Here is a 13,135-nt window from a genome sequence, read left to right as displayed (position 1 = left end):
CAATACAGAAAACAGAGGGGTCCTAAGTCAGGGCATAACACTTTTTGGTTCCAAATCCTCTACTGGCTTCCCATTTCATTCAGTGTAAAAGGCAAGGATGGTGCTATGGTTTATAAGGCCCAGGTGGTATGAGCCTCCTCTACCTCTATGACCCCATTTCTTGCAGGGGTTTTTTTCCCCCCCAATTCACACCAGTCTAACCACACAATCTCTGTGATTATGTCTCCTTCCTCATTCCTATTCTTGTTTATTTTTACATGTGCTCTTTTTCTATTTCTTAATTGGGTTCATAAAAAGTTAACCTATTTTATTGGTCTTTTCATAGTTGTTGTTTGGGGATTTATTGATCACTGTTTTCCTCCTTCTCCCCCTCCTCTTCCTTCTTTGGTTTGTTTTCTGCCCTACTCTCAGCCTATTATCATTAATCCTTTCCTCCTTTTTCTTTTGTTGGTTTCTTAATATGATAGTTTTTTCTATGTGATAGTTTTTCTTCTTTGTCATTTTCTTTGCCAATGAAATAAATTTAACTGTAGAGTCTGAGGCAGGGCTTGAACTCATGAGCCATGAGATCATGACCTGAGCTGAAGCTGGAAGCTTAACCGACTGAGCCACCCAGGTGCCCCTTGACATTTTTAATAATGTTATTTAGTTTTTGGATTCAGAGTTACACTAGCCTCATAAAATGAACTTGGCAAACTTTAGTCATTCTCTATTAAAATTTTTTTTTTAATTTTTATTTTTGAGAGAGAGAGAAAGACAGAGTATGAAGAGGGGAGTGGCAGAGAGAGGGGGAGACACAGAATCCAAAGCAGGCTCTAGGCTCTGAGCCGTCATCACACAACCCACGAATGGTGAGATCACGACCTGAGCTGAAGTCAGAGGCTTAACCAACTGAGCTACCCAGGCGCTCCTCATTCTCTCTCTATTTTCTAAAACAAATAAAACATAAGAGTTATCTATCCTTTGAAAATGTAGTAAAACTGACTTATAAAACTGCTTGGGCAGGTGCTTTTTTGGAAGAAGTGTTTAATTGCAATTTAATTTTCTTTAATGCTTATTTGGTCAATCTCATTTTCTCTTTCTACTTTCATCAACATTAGAACTTTTTATTTTTCTAGAAATTTATCCATTATTGTGGGTTTTAGAATATTGGTGTATATTTGTTATAAACTTATTTTATAATTTAAACTTTTAAAAAATATTTACTTTGAGGGGTGCCTGGGTGGCTCAGTCAGTTTTGTGTCTGACTTCAGCTCAGGTCATGATCTTGCACACAGTTTGCGAGTTTGAGCCCCACATTGAGCTCTGTGCTATCAGCAGAGAGCCTGCTTCAGATCATCTGTCCCATCTTTCTGTACCTTCCCCGCGTGCACTCTCTCTCTTTCAAAAATAAATAAAAACATGAAACAAGTATTTATTTTGAAAGAGTGAGAGTGCACACAAGGGAAAGACAGAGAGAGAAACCCAAGCAGGCCCCATGCTGTCAATGCAAAGCCCCACACGGAGCTTGATCCCACGAACTGAGAGATCATGCCCTGAGCTGAAGAGTCAGATGATTAACCAACTGAGCCACTCTCGTGGCCCAAATTATTTTATACTCTAAATCTCATTTTTATCTTCAGTCATTTCTCCTTTCCTATTTTGTTTTTGTCTATTTGCTTCTTCTTTCATTTCTTGTCTTTTTAAAAAATATCTTGACAAGAGTTTTATTCTTTTTGAAGAGCCAATTTTGGTTTTATTCATTTTCTCATAATTTTTGTTAACTTTGTTTTCTAGTCATTCCTAAGTGACAGAGGGTAGACAGGGACCTGTCTTTTGCATTATTTGAGTCTTAAAGCTACCTGAGTATGATGTTATAAAAATACAGTGAGTTATAAAAATTAAAAAAAAAAAAAACTGAAAAAAAAAAAACCGTTAGGGGAAACATAATAGAACATTAAAAAATTTTAAGTCAGTGAAATAAGAAGTAGTGATGTTTCGCACAGTTATATCTTTTTACTTTTAAAAAATGTTTTATTATTTATTTTTGAGAGAGAGAGAGAGAGAGAGAGAGAGAGAGCAAGAGCATGAGTGGGAGAGGGGCAGAGAGAGAGGAAACACAGAATCTTAAGCAGGCTCCAGGCTCCGAGCTGTCAGCACAGAGCCCAGTTCAGGGCTTGAACTCACTGTGAGATCATGACCTGAGCCAAAGTTCAACACTTAACTGACTGAGCCACCCAGGCGCTCCCTACTTCTTAATGTATTATTTGTACAAGCACACCAATCAAATTTTGAATCAATTAGCATAATATACTCTAAGTGTTTAGCTCCAGGAAAAAGAACCTAGCAGGTGATACAAATTTAAGGTTAACTGTTGGTGAGGGCTGAAGAATTAAAGATGGCCTTCAGGAGACAGGTTTTATGGTTGTTCCACATCACTATTTTTATTTTATTATGAAAAATTTCAAGCACATAGAAAAAAACAGTATAATGGACCAATACTTAGAGTTCACAGTTGTTAACATTTGGACACTATGCTTCATCTCTTTTTGTAGTTGTTGAAGTACTTTAAATTATAGGTATAATTTCTTTAAATAGTCTAGTAAACATCTCCAAAAAATAAAGATACTTACAACCATAACATTGTTCCACTTAAGACATTTAAGAAGAATTAAAAGAATATACTGCATGGGGCGCCTGGTGGCTCTGTTGGTTAAGCCTCCAACTTTGATTTTGGCTTGGGTCATGATCTCATAGTTTATGAGTTCAAGCCCCACATCAGGCTCTGTGCTGATAGTGTGGAGCCTGCTTGGGATTCTCTCTCTCCTCCCTTTCTGCCTCTCCTCTGCTCATGCCCTCTCTCTCTCTCAAAACTAAATATTAAAAATTTTTTTTCTAAAATTAAAAAACATATATATACTGCTTAGTCCATATTCAGACTGCTGTGATATTCCTCAAGTGGCTTCAATGGTTGTCTTATTTTTTTATTATTTTTACAGTTTATTTATTTGTGTAATCTCTATACCCAATGTGGGGCATGAACTCATGACCCCAAGATCAGCAGCTGCATGACTGACTTGCTGAAGAGGTCAGGACAGTTACCTTACAGAATGTCTCAACTACTAGAGTCATCTGATTGTTTCCTCTCGATAATATTTATTTGGTCCTTTCCCCCTGTAAATTGGAAGTTAGATCGAAATCTTGATTGGACTTGATTTTAAAGATTGACAAGATTGTTTCATGGGTCATGCTGTTTGCTGCATGTTAGACCACCCGGGATGATACACAATGTGTGGTTATTGCCTCTCTTTACTGACGGTGATTCTTGTGCAAAAGTGGTAACGGCGTCCATTGAACAGTTATGTCTATGAGAGGGTGACAGCTGGACACCATGTAAATACAAAGTTTTCCATGTTTTAGTTTTTCAACTAATAGTTTTGGTGTCTGCTGGTAATTGTCTGAACCAACTATTTCATAAAAGCTGACAAAACTTAAGCTTCATTTGTTCTAAAGTAATTGGCTGGCATTGTTCTCCAAAGAGCCTTCTCTCATCACTTGGGAATGTTTGGTTACTCTGAGATACATTCCTTACTGGAAAGGTAGGGTAAATGCTTAATTCTTTCCATTTAATTAACAGTTTTTTAATCATGGATTCGTGGAAATTATCTCAATCTTGGCTGGTGGGAACCCCCTTCAGTTTGCTCCGGGGTCCCTTTGACATAACCCCATCTTTGAAGACTACTTTGCTTTTTTTCAAAGTAGGTATTCCCAAGCGTGCCTTGTATATTCCCAGCTCCAAGCCCGGAACCAGCCATTTCTCTAAGAGTCGGTTTCTTTTTTTTAAGAAATGGTATCTAGGTGTGGCTTGCTGTTTTGACCCTCATTCTTTTGGTGCACTCAATCCATCTTCTCCAGACAAGAGGAGCAGTTACAACTTCCATTTATTTAGTGTTGCTTACACACAAGGTATTCTACATACTTCAATGTAACTAGTTTGTTGAGGAGTTTCACATATGAATGAGATGATTTTATTTCTTGTGTCATCCCCACCTTCAACTATATTCTGCTAAGCCTTCCCTTCTCATGCCTTCATGATGTTTGAGGCAGCTATCATCATATTTCCATCACTTTTAGTCAGTGAAACAATCCAGTCTGTTTTAACCCTTTATTTTTCGTATCTAATTCAAAGCAATCTTCATTCCTCTTCACAGAGTAGGCTACAGGGTGGAGCAGGGTCTGCTAAGTGATCTCCGTCTTGTCCCACTTTTGGTTCTAGTTCTTTGGGTATTGGAGATGGAAAATAGAGGGTAAAAAAATGCAAATGCCTTTTGCTTTTTTTTGTAGGTGATTTATTTCTTTATTGAGCTATAAGTCACAGATGATTAACTCTCCATTTTAAAGTGTGCAATTCAGTAGTTTTTGGTATATTTACAAAGTTGCAACCGTTACCACTAATTCCAGAACATGTTCATCATGCCCAAAGGAATGGTGGTCCCTGTCAGCAGTCACTCCCCTCCCCCAACCTTCCCTCTACCCCAGCCCTGGGAAAACAGTGAGCTACCTTCTGTCTTTTGGGATTTGCCTATTCTGGACATTCCATATAAAGGAAATCATACAATACGTGGCCTTTTATTTCTGCCTATTTTCCTTTAGCATAATGTTTTCAAGGTTTTCTGTTCATGGCTCAATAATATTCCATTGTAATGATACATCGCTCTTATCTGTCTATTCACTAGCGGGGTTGTGACATCCTCAGCTGTCATGTGTAACACTGCTACAAACCTTAGTGTACGAGATTTTGTGTACATACAGGCTTCACATTCTCTTGTGTATATACACAGGAGTAGAATTGCTGGATCATATGCTCACTCCGTTTAACTTTTTGAGGGACTGCCAAACTGTTATTCAAAACAGCTGCAGCATTTTATGTACCCAGGGGGCATTGTACCTGGGTTCCGATTGTCCACATCCTTACCAATACTTCGTATTGTCTGTTGGTTTTGTTTTGAAATCACAACCCTTCTAGTGAGTGTGTGTAGTACCTCAATATGGTTTTGATTTGTGTTTGCATAATAAGTATTATCGTTTCATGGGCTCACTGGCCAGTTGCATTATTTCTTTGGAGAAATGTCTATTTAGATCCTTTGCCCATTTTTAAATTAGGTTACTTGTCTTTTTATTATCGAATTGTAAGAGTTTCTTACATATTCTGTATACTAGACATTTATCAGAAGTATGCTTTGCAAATATGTTTTACCATTCTCTGAGTTACCTTTTTTCTTTCTAACTAGTGTCTTCTGAAGCACAAAAGTTTAAAATTTTAATGTAATTCAATTTATCTGCTTTTTCTTTTGTTGCCTGTTTTTGGTGTCATATCCAAAAAACCATTGCCTAATCTGAGGACAAGGAAATTAAAATTTTTTCTTGGGGCACCTGGGTGGCTCAGTCAGTTAAGCGTCTGACTCTTGACTTGGGCTCAGGTCATGATCTCACGTTTCATGAGTTCGAGCTTCGCATAGGGCTCTCTGCTATCAACACAGAGCCTGCTTCAGATCCTCTGCAACCCCCCATGCTCTCTCTCTCAAACATAAACATTTAAAAAAAATTATTCTTGTGTTTTCCTTGGAGAGGTTTTGTTTATTTGTTTGTTTTTTGGTTGTTGTTTGAGAGAGAGAGAGAGAGAGACAGAGAGAGAACACAAGTTGGGGAGAGGGACAGAAGGAGGGAGAGAGGGAATCTCAAGCAGGATCAACACTCAGCATGGAGCCCAATGCAGGACTTGATCCCACAACCCTGGGATCACAACCTGAGCTGAAATCAAGAGTTGGATGCTCAGGTGACTGAGCCCCCCAGGTGCTCCTCCTGGTAGAGTTTTATAGTTTAGATCTTACATGTAGGTTTTCAACCTATTTAGAATCTTTTTTTTTTTTTTTTAAGTTTATTTATTTTTGAGAGAGGGGAAGAGAATCCCAAGCAGGCTCCATGCTGTCAGTGCACAGCCTGATATGGGGCTTGATCCTACAATAGCAAGATCATGACCTGAGTCGAAATCAAGAGTCGCTTACCCGACTGAGTCACCCGGGTGCCCCAGGTTTTCCTTAATTTCTTTCAACAATGTTCAGTGTACGGCATTCCCACTGTCAGCGTGGAGCCTGCTTGGGATTCTCTCTCTCACCCTCTCTCTCCCTCAAAATTAGTAAAATAAACTTTAGAAAAACCAAAACAATGCTCAATATACAAGTCTTCTACTTCTTTCATTAAATCTATTCCTAAGTATTTTATTCTTGATGCTATTATAAATGGAATGGTCTTCTACTTAATTTTCACAACAAATGTCTTTTTACTTCACTAGGAGCAACTGGAATTCTCTGTCAGTTGCTGTTGTTCTACTTAGTAACAACGACTGACCACAAGGCCTTGTGTGGGCAGTTATCCAAAGCCTGGATCTCTCATGGGACACATGTGTGAGCTCTCTGTGTGTCATCCTTGAGCAGGGGCCGTGCCAATCTCTGTATTGCTCCAGGTTTAGTATGTGTGCTGCTGAAGTGGGCACTGTGTAAGCTCTTTGAAGGGCCCCACGGATTTCCACAGAGCACAGGCTCTTGGTACAGCATACCCATCTTCAGGTCCAGGACTCCAACTGTGCCACTCACTATCCAGTGGCACACCCACTAGCCCACTGCCTTTTTCTGGGTTTTCCTTTTTGCAGGATGCATCCTCTTTGCGGGGGGGGGGGGGGGTAGGAGGGGAGGGTTTAAGAGAGATGGCTCAAATATTGCTAACTGCCACTGTGTTTACTTGGCAGGTAGGGGCTTATTTTCCAGATCATGTAACTTACTAGCGAGGCATGGTAATTGAGATGTGCATTAAGGCACAGGGATGGAAGAATAACCTAACGGAACCAACAGAGAATTCAGAGTATATATCAAAAGTAGCATTACCAACTTCTGGGGAAAGGATAGCGTTTTAAATATAAGGTTTCAAAACAACTGGTTGTCAATTTGGGGAAAAATAAAATTAGTGTCCTACCTCACGCCACATATGCAAGTAAATTCCATGTGAGGGGTACCTGGCTGGCTCAGTTGATAGAGCGTGCAAAGCTTGATCTCAGGGTTATGAGTTCAAGCCCCACATTACTGAAAAACAAAAACAAATCCAAAAACAAAAAGTAAATTCTACATGTATAAAAGGCCTAAAGGTCGTTAAAAAAAAAACAAACCTAAACTTAAAAAAAACAGAGGGAACCAAAGGAGAATATCTTTATGACCCTGGAGTGGGGACAGATTTTTTAGAAGAAAAAACAATAGGGATGCCTGGGTGGCTCAGTCAGTTGAATGTATGACTCTTGATTTCAGCTCAGGTCATGATCCCAGAGTAATGGGATCAAGCCCTGTATCAGGCTCCACACTGAGTGGAGATCTGCTCTCTCTCTCTCAAAAAAAAAAAAAAAAAAAAAACCAAACAGAAAGTGTACACCAAAAAGAAAAGATTGATAAACCTGATCATAAAAAGATAACAATGATAAAAAAGTAAAAAATCAAATTCCAGATGGCAAGAAGAAATTGGCTGCAAAGAACCATGAAAGATTTATAACCTGACTATAGAAGAATTTTTAAAAATCAATAACAAAAAGACAACGCTTGTCTGAAAAGTGGCTCGGGCAGAAAAGGAGATCCAAATTGCCAGTGAACACGTAGAAAGACACTCAGCCCAGGAGGAACCAGGGAAACAAATTAACACCATTAAGGAAATACAATTTGAGACTCTTAAAAATTCGTAAAAACTTAAAAACTCTGAAAATACATAGTGCTGGTATTGAACACTCTCATATTCTGCTGGTTATTTTTGAGATATGTTGTCAAGTTGAAGTCACGCATATGCTAAAGACCTTGTAAAGGTTACGAGAGAAACTCTTGCATAGAAGCACTGATAGAGGGGCTTATAAAAATGTTTATATCGCAAGGTTAAAAAAAAAAACCCAGCAAGTAAAACAAAACTAAAACCCTGGAAACGCACTTGATGTCCATTAATAGGAGATTAGATAAGTGTCAAAACATTCATATAGTGACTACCACAGAGCAGTTAAAGTAAATTAACACTCCAGCTATCCTATTTATCCATAGGATATATCTCGAAAACACTGTATTGAGAAAGGGGGGGGGTTGAGCTGCAGGAAGATATATACAATATGGTAGCATTTGTATACAACTTAAAATATGAAAATAATACGGATGTTAGTATTAGTATCACTTATGGATGCATTTGTATACAGGAAAACACCAGAACAGGTATGAGCATATAAGCGCCAAATTCAGGAGGGAGAGGTGGAAATGGGGTCAGGTGGGGCAACACAAGAAATCCATCACAATTTCTATTCTTTTCTGGATGCCTGATACTTCACTGAATGCAAATGATTACAAAACCACTCTCGGTGTTGTGAGATATCCCTAAATCCACGTTTCTTCGCTTGAGTTCAGTGAGCTGCTTCCAGAAAAGGTTGTCAGCTCTCAGGCTGGAGACACAACCAGTTTTGAACTTTAACCTCATGACTAAGACTCTCCTTTGTCTTGGGGAAGCCAAAGACTAGCTTCCAGTGAACAAGTCTGTACAGGAATTTCTTCCCACTTTATAATCTTTTTTCTTTTTTTTTTTTTTAATTTTAGCCTGTCTAATTTTCAGCTGGAAATAGGCTGCATTCTGGAAGACGGTTCAAATGTTCTTGTCTGCTAGCTGGAAGACTACTGAAATGGGGTCAGGATCACCCAGATCTAGTTCTGAGTCTGCCACTAACCAGGACTGCAAGAATGTAGGCGAATCTAACTGCTGTGGCCTCCGGTTTTCTCAGTCAAATGAGGCTGGTTGATGAAATGATCTCTATGGTACCTTCTCAAACCAACCTTCCACGATTGTGAGGCAGATTCTAAGGCTTTGTCAAAAAATTCCTTGGCTCTAAAATTTTTTCTCTTCTATCATTTCCATTAAGCTGGTTGGATAAATACTGGTGATCTCAAATCTCTGGACAACTTTTAGGGATGCTATATTTTTCATATGCCCAAGTTGAAAAGGCAAAGAAATTTACTCACTTGCCATTAGGCAAATGTCCTGGCTTCTCATCTAGGTATAGATGAGCATTGTCTTTGTAATTTATACCAGCAGTTGTCTGGTAAATCCCTCAGAAGTGGTTGATAATCTCTTTGTAGAAAAATTTTCCTACTTTCCCCCTGCTTGCCACTAAAAGGAATCTAATTTATTTTCTAAGGTATGGTGCAAATACTTTTTGTTTAAATTGAGATACTGTGTTATCGATGAACAAAGAGCCCTGATTGATAAGGTATGATCTTGTCTTCTGGATTTATATAAACATAAAACATTAAGTTTGTGAGAGTAAGAACTGGCAGCTTCTAGTCAAACCTGTTAAGTTTCAAGAGTTGGCAACTACCTGTTGCAATCAGGAATTACAGGTTGAAAGCAACTACAGTCACGTGGTGTTTGAATTCAAAGGAAGACTGGTAAGTGGAATTTAAATATTACACAGTTAATGGCAGGGAGGGTGCCTAATCTCAGATGACTCAGAAGGCCAGTGCAGGGTGGTGGATGGTGCAGAGGAGTCAAGTGCATGAGAGAGAGGGCTTCATAGAGCTAACTCATGCACGAGCAAAGGCAGATTTGGGGAACTGAGAAAATCAAAATATACTTGATATTAGTTTAGTGACTGTGAACAACTAATATTGTGTATGCTATGATTTATTTAGAATTTAGATGAAGCAATAAGGAAAACTAGAATACATGGAATGAATATAAGGAGATTATCTGAAAAGGAGAAAAAGGACTTGAGTTATTGCAAACATAAGAAGGCAAGAGAATTTCATCCAGGAACAGGTTAACTATAAATAAATAACACTGGCTAGGAAATATGGCAAACACAACTTGCTGATTTCTTAATGCATCATTTAAATTTTATTTATTTTTTATTTGAGAGAGAAAACATGAGCAGGGGAGAGGGTAGAGGGGGAGAGAATCTCAAGCTGCCTCCACATTCAGCACACTCAGCTCCACACTGACATGGGGCTCAGTCCCACAACCCTGGGCTCATGACCTGAGCCGAAATCAAGAGCCAGTAGCCCAACCAACTGAGCCACCCAGGCTCCCTGACATCATTTAACTTTTAAATTGCCAGCTGGTGGCACGACAGGCTCCATCTCTGTTTCAAGTACTGTATGATATAATTGATGTGGCAAAAACAAAAATAGAAGAGACACAATTGTGCAATTTTGGAGGAGCAAAGATTCCCATGCATGACAGGCAGGGATGGCCTGCAATTGACAATAGATACTTGGAATTATTTAATCCTTAATATAAATAACAAATGTAGGCAGGGGCGGTTATTCTGTTAAAGCAGACGTAGTGGGACAGCTTTATTTACACATTCTGATCTAGCTAATCTGCTCTGTTCTCGGCTGCCATGGCTGAGAAGTGTGTGTGTGTGTGTGTGTAAGGGTCCGCATGTCAAAACAGGCCCATTTTTGGAAATTTTTATCTGTGAAACTCTAAATGATTTTGTTAAAATGGGAAGATTAAGAGTGGCTCAAAATTATTATTATTTATTTTGAGAGAGAGAGCAGGGGAAGGGTGGAGAGATGGAGAGAGAGAGCATCCCAAGTAGGCTCCGTACCACCAGCACAGAGTCCAATGCAGGGCTCGATCCCATGAACCATGAGATCATGACCTGAGCTGAATTCAGGAGTGGAATGCTCAACCGACTGAGCCACCCAGGCGCCACAGGTTGCTTGAAATTTTTAGAATAAATAAACCCTGTCCAATGGGAACTAGTCTAAATCAGCATTGTAGTTCTGAGATTCTGAATGTCATAATGGTGAGCTTCCGTGTTTTGTTTGGTATAGCTAAAGAACGTTCCCCTCATTCCTCCTCAGCTCTGACCCACCCACACCTGCTAAGGGCCCTTTCGTGTTCCATCATTGTAATAATTATGTAATCTAGCAATTTGTTTTCCTTACTAAACTGACTTGAGTGTAAAAGTTGTTATCTTTTCAGCTATGCATACGCAAGGGCAGGTCAAGTTCTGGCAAAGGAGAGGCTATTAGATAATGCAAAAATAAAGGCACTTCACTCGGTTTTACAAGTCTCTGAATGGTTCTTTGCATCTGGATGGGTTGATCATGTTACGGCGTCCATCTGAGACCAAATGGCATGGACCAACGTTGCTTGAGAGATCTCACTGACAGCAGCTGAAATCCCAAAACTGCTAAGTTACTGACAAATATGTCAGATTAACTTACTTTTTCAGCATCTGCCCTTTGTTCTTACGAAGTGTAAGTAATAGTCTTCAAAAAGCCTGAACAAATCCAGAGTATGACATACTGGGCACCAGGTAATGTTTAAAGGGCTGTTGAATCACTTGTTTTGCATCAGAGCCATCCGTCAAACCACCTGGATTTGTTGTGCCTCTTATGGTCCGCACACGGATTTCCATATGCCAGTGCTACTGACAAGTGGGCTTTTCTAATGTCAGTTTCACTAGTTATGATGATATTGGAAACTAGGACTATCCTTGTCATTAAAGATGAAGTGGCTATGGTGCTTGTGATGAGGCTCAGTGACTTGTCTAGGTCGCACAGTGAGTTGATGGCTGAGGGCACCCTGACCCCACCAGTTCTCTAGAAACTGCCACTACGGTGTCTAAAGGTGGGCACATGGGCAGCATAGGGGCACTTGGGGGGCTCAGTGGTTAAGCGTTCGACTCCTGTCTCAGCTCAGGTCTTGATTTCAGGGTCGTGAGTTCAAGCCATGTGTTAGGCTCCACACTGGGTGTGGTGCCTACCTAAAAAAAGTAAAAGCAGGGGCAACCTGGGTAGCTCAGTTGGTTAAGCGTCTGATTCTAGATTTCAGCTTAGGTCACATCAGTGTTTGTGAGACAGGGCCCTGCATTGGTGCTCACAGCATGGAGTCTACTTGAAGTTTTCTCTTCCTCTCTCTCTCCCTGTCCCCTGTGTGCATATGCGTGTGTGCTCTCTCAAAATAAATATTAATTTTAAAAAACATGGGCATATGAGCAGCATAAGACCTTGCCAGGTGAGGTAACCTAGACACCTGTATTGCCTCCTTCCGTGGGTGGTACTTACCAGGTAAGTCAAGTACTGAGAGAGGGAGTGGTTAGGAACACAGTTGAGCAAACTAGTTTCTGATCTGTTTTCATCACATACAAAAGACACACCCTGCCTTTGCCCAAATATTTCTGTAACACTCACTACTTCTCTAGCAAAGAGACTACCTGTTCCCCAAGAAGTGCAAATTCAGATTCCATACGGCTGACGGCAGATGATAACAATATGCATTGTTGCTATTCTTCCTGAATTTTAATTTATGTAGGCATAAAATTTTTTTTTACACTAAGATTATTGAAGAAGCTGAAGTAAAGCCATCTAATGACATGTAAGTACCTATTACTAGAGTATTTAGGCTAACCTACTGTGGCGGGTACTGCCTAATGGAATCATAGGAAGAGAAAGAAATGTTACCCAGGGTCCAGTGACTAGTTCATTAGGGCATGCTATCAAAAATATGCTATCAAATCTTTTAAGAATGACTTTTGAAAAATTACAAAAATATATGTTCATGGAACAAAATGAATATAGATGTAAATTTTAAAAATGACCAACAATTTTACCACCCACAATCACTTGCTAATAATATTGTAATGTATTTACTTCCAAAAGTCTTCCATAGCAAAGATGCAGTGCATACAAGAATTGATACCTAGGGCAGGCACCTGTCAATCAGTTGCTCAGAATATAATCTGAAAGCAGATAAACACAGGTAGGGCATAGGGCACCTGGGTGGCTCAGTCAGTTAAGCGTCTGACTCTTGATTTTGGTTCAGGTCATGATCTCTTGGTTTTTGAGATGGAGCCCCACGTTGGGCTCCTCGCTGACAGCACAGAGCCTGCTTGGGATTCTTTCACCCCCTTTCTCTGCCCCTCCCCCACTCACACATGCACATTCTAAGTAAACAAATAAACATTTAAAAAAACAGGTAGGGCTGAAGATATAAATAAAAATATCATCCTCATAAACTGTGGGGAAAACATTTTAAAAAGGACATAAAACCATAAAGCTTGTATGCCTTTAGAAAATGCTAG

At 39.6% G+C, this 13,135-nt stretch overlaps 1 pseudogene; it reads right to left on the bottom strand.

The window, feature by feature from the left end:
• Positions 1–6,435: 6,435 nt before the first annotated feature.
• On the bottom strand, positions 6,436–6,532 carry LOC120233581 (annotated as a pseudogene).
• Positions 6,533–13,135: the final 6,603 nt, after the last annotated feature.

The sequence above is a fragment of the Hyaena hyaena genome, unplaced genomic scaffold (assembly GCF_003009895.1).
Source record: "Hyaena hyaena isolate Hyena2069 unplaced genomic scaffold, ASM300989v1 scaffold_91, whole genome shotgun sequence".
Classification (NCBI taxonomy): Eukaryota; Metazoa; Chordata; class Mammalia; order Carnivora; family Hyaenidae; genus Hyaena; species Hyaena hyaena.
The sequence above is the reverse complement of the archived record's forward strand: the minus strand, read 5'-3'. Positions and strand labels throughout refer to the sequence as shown.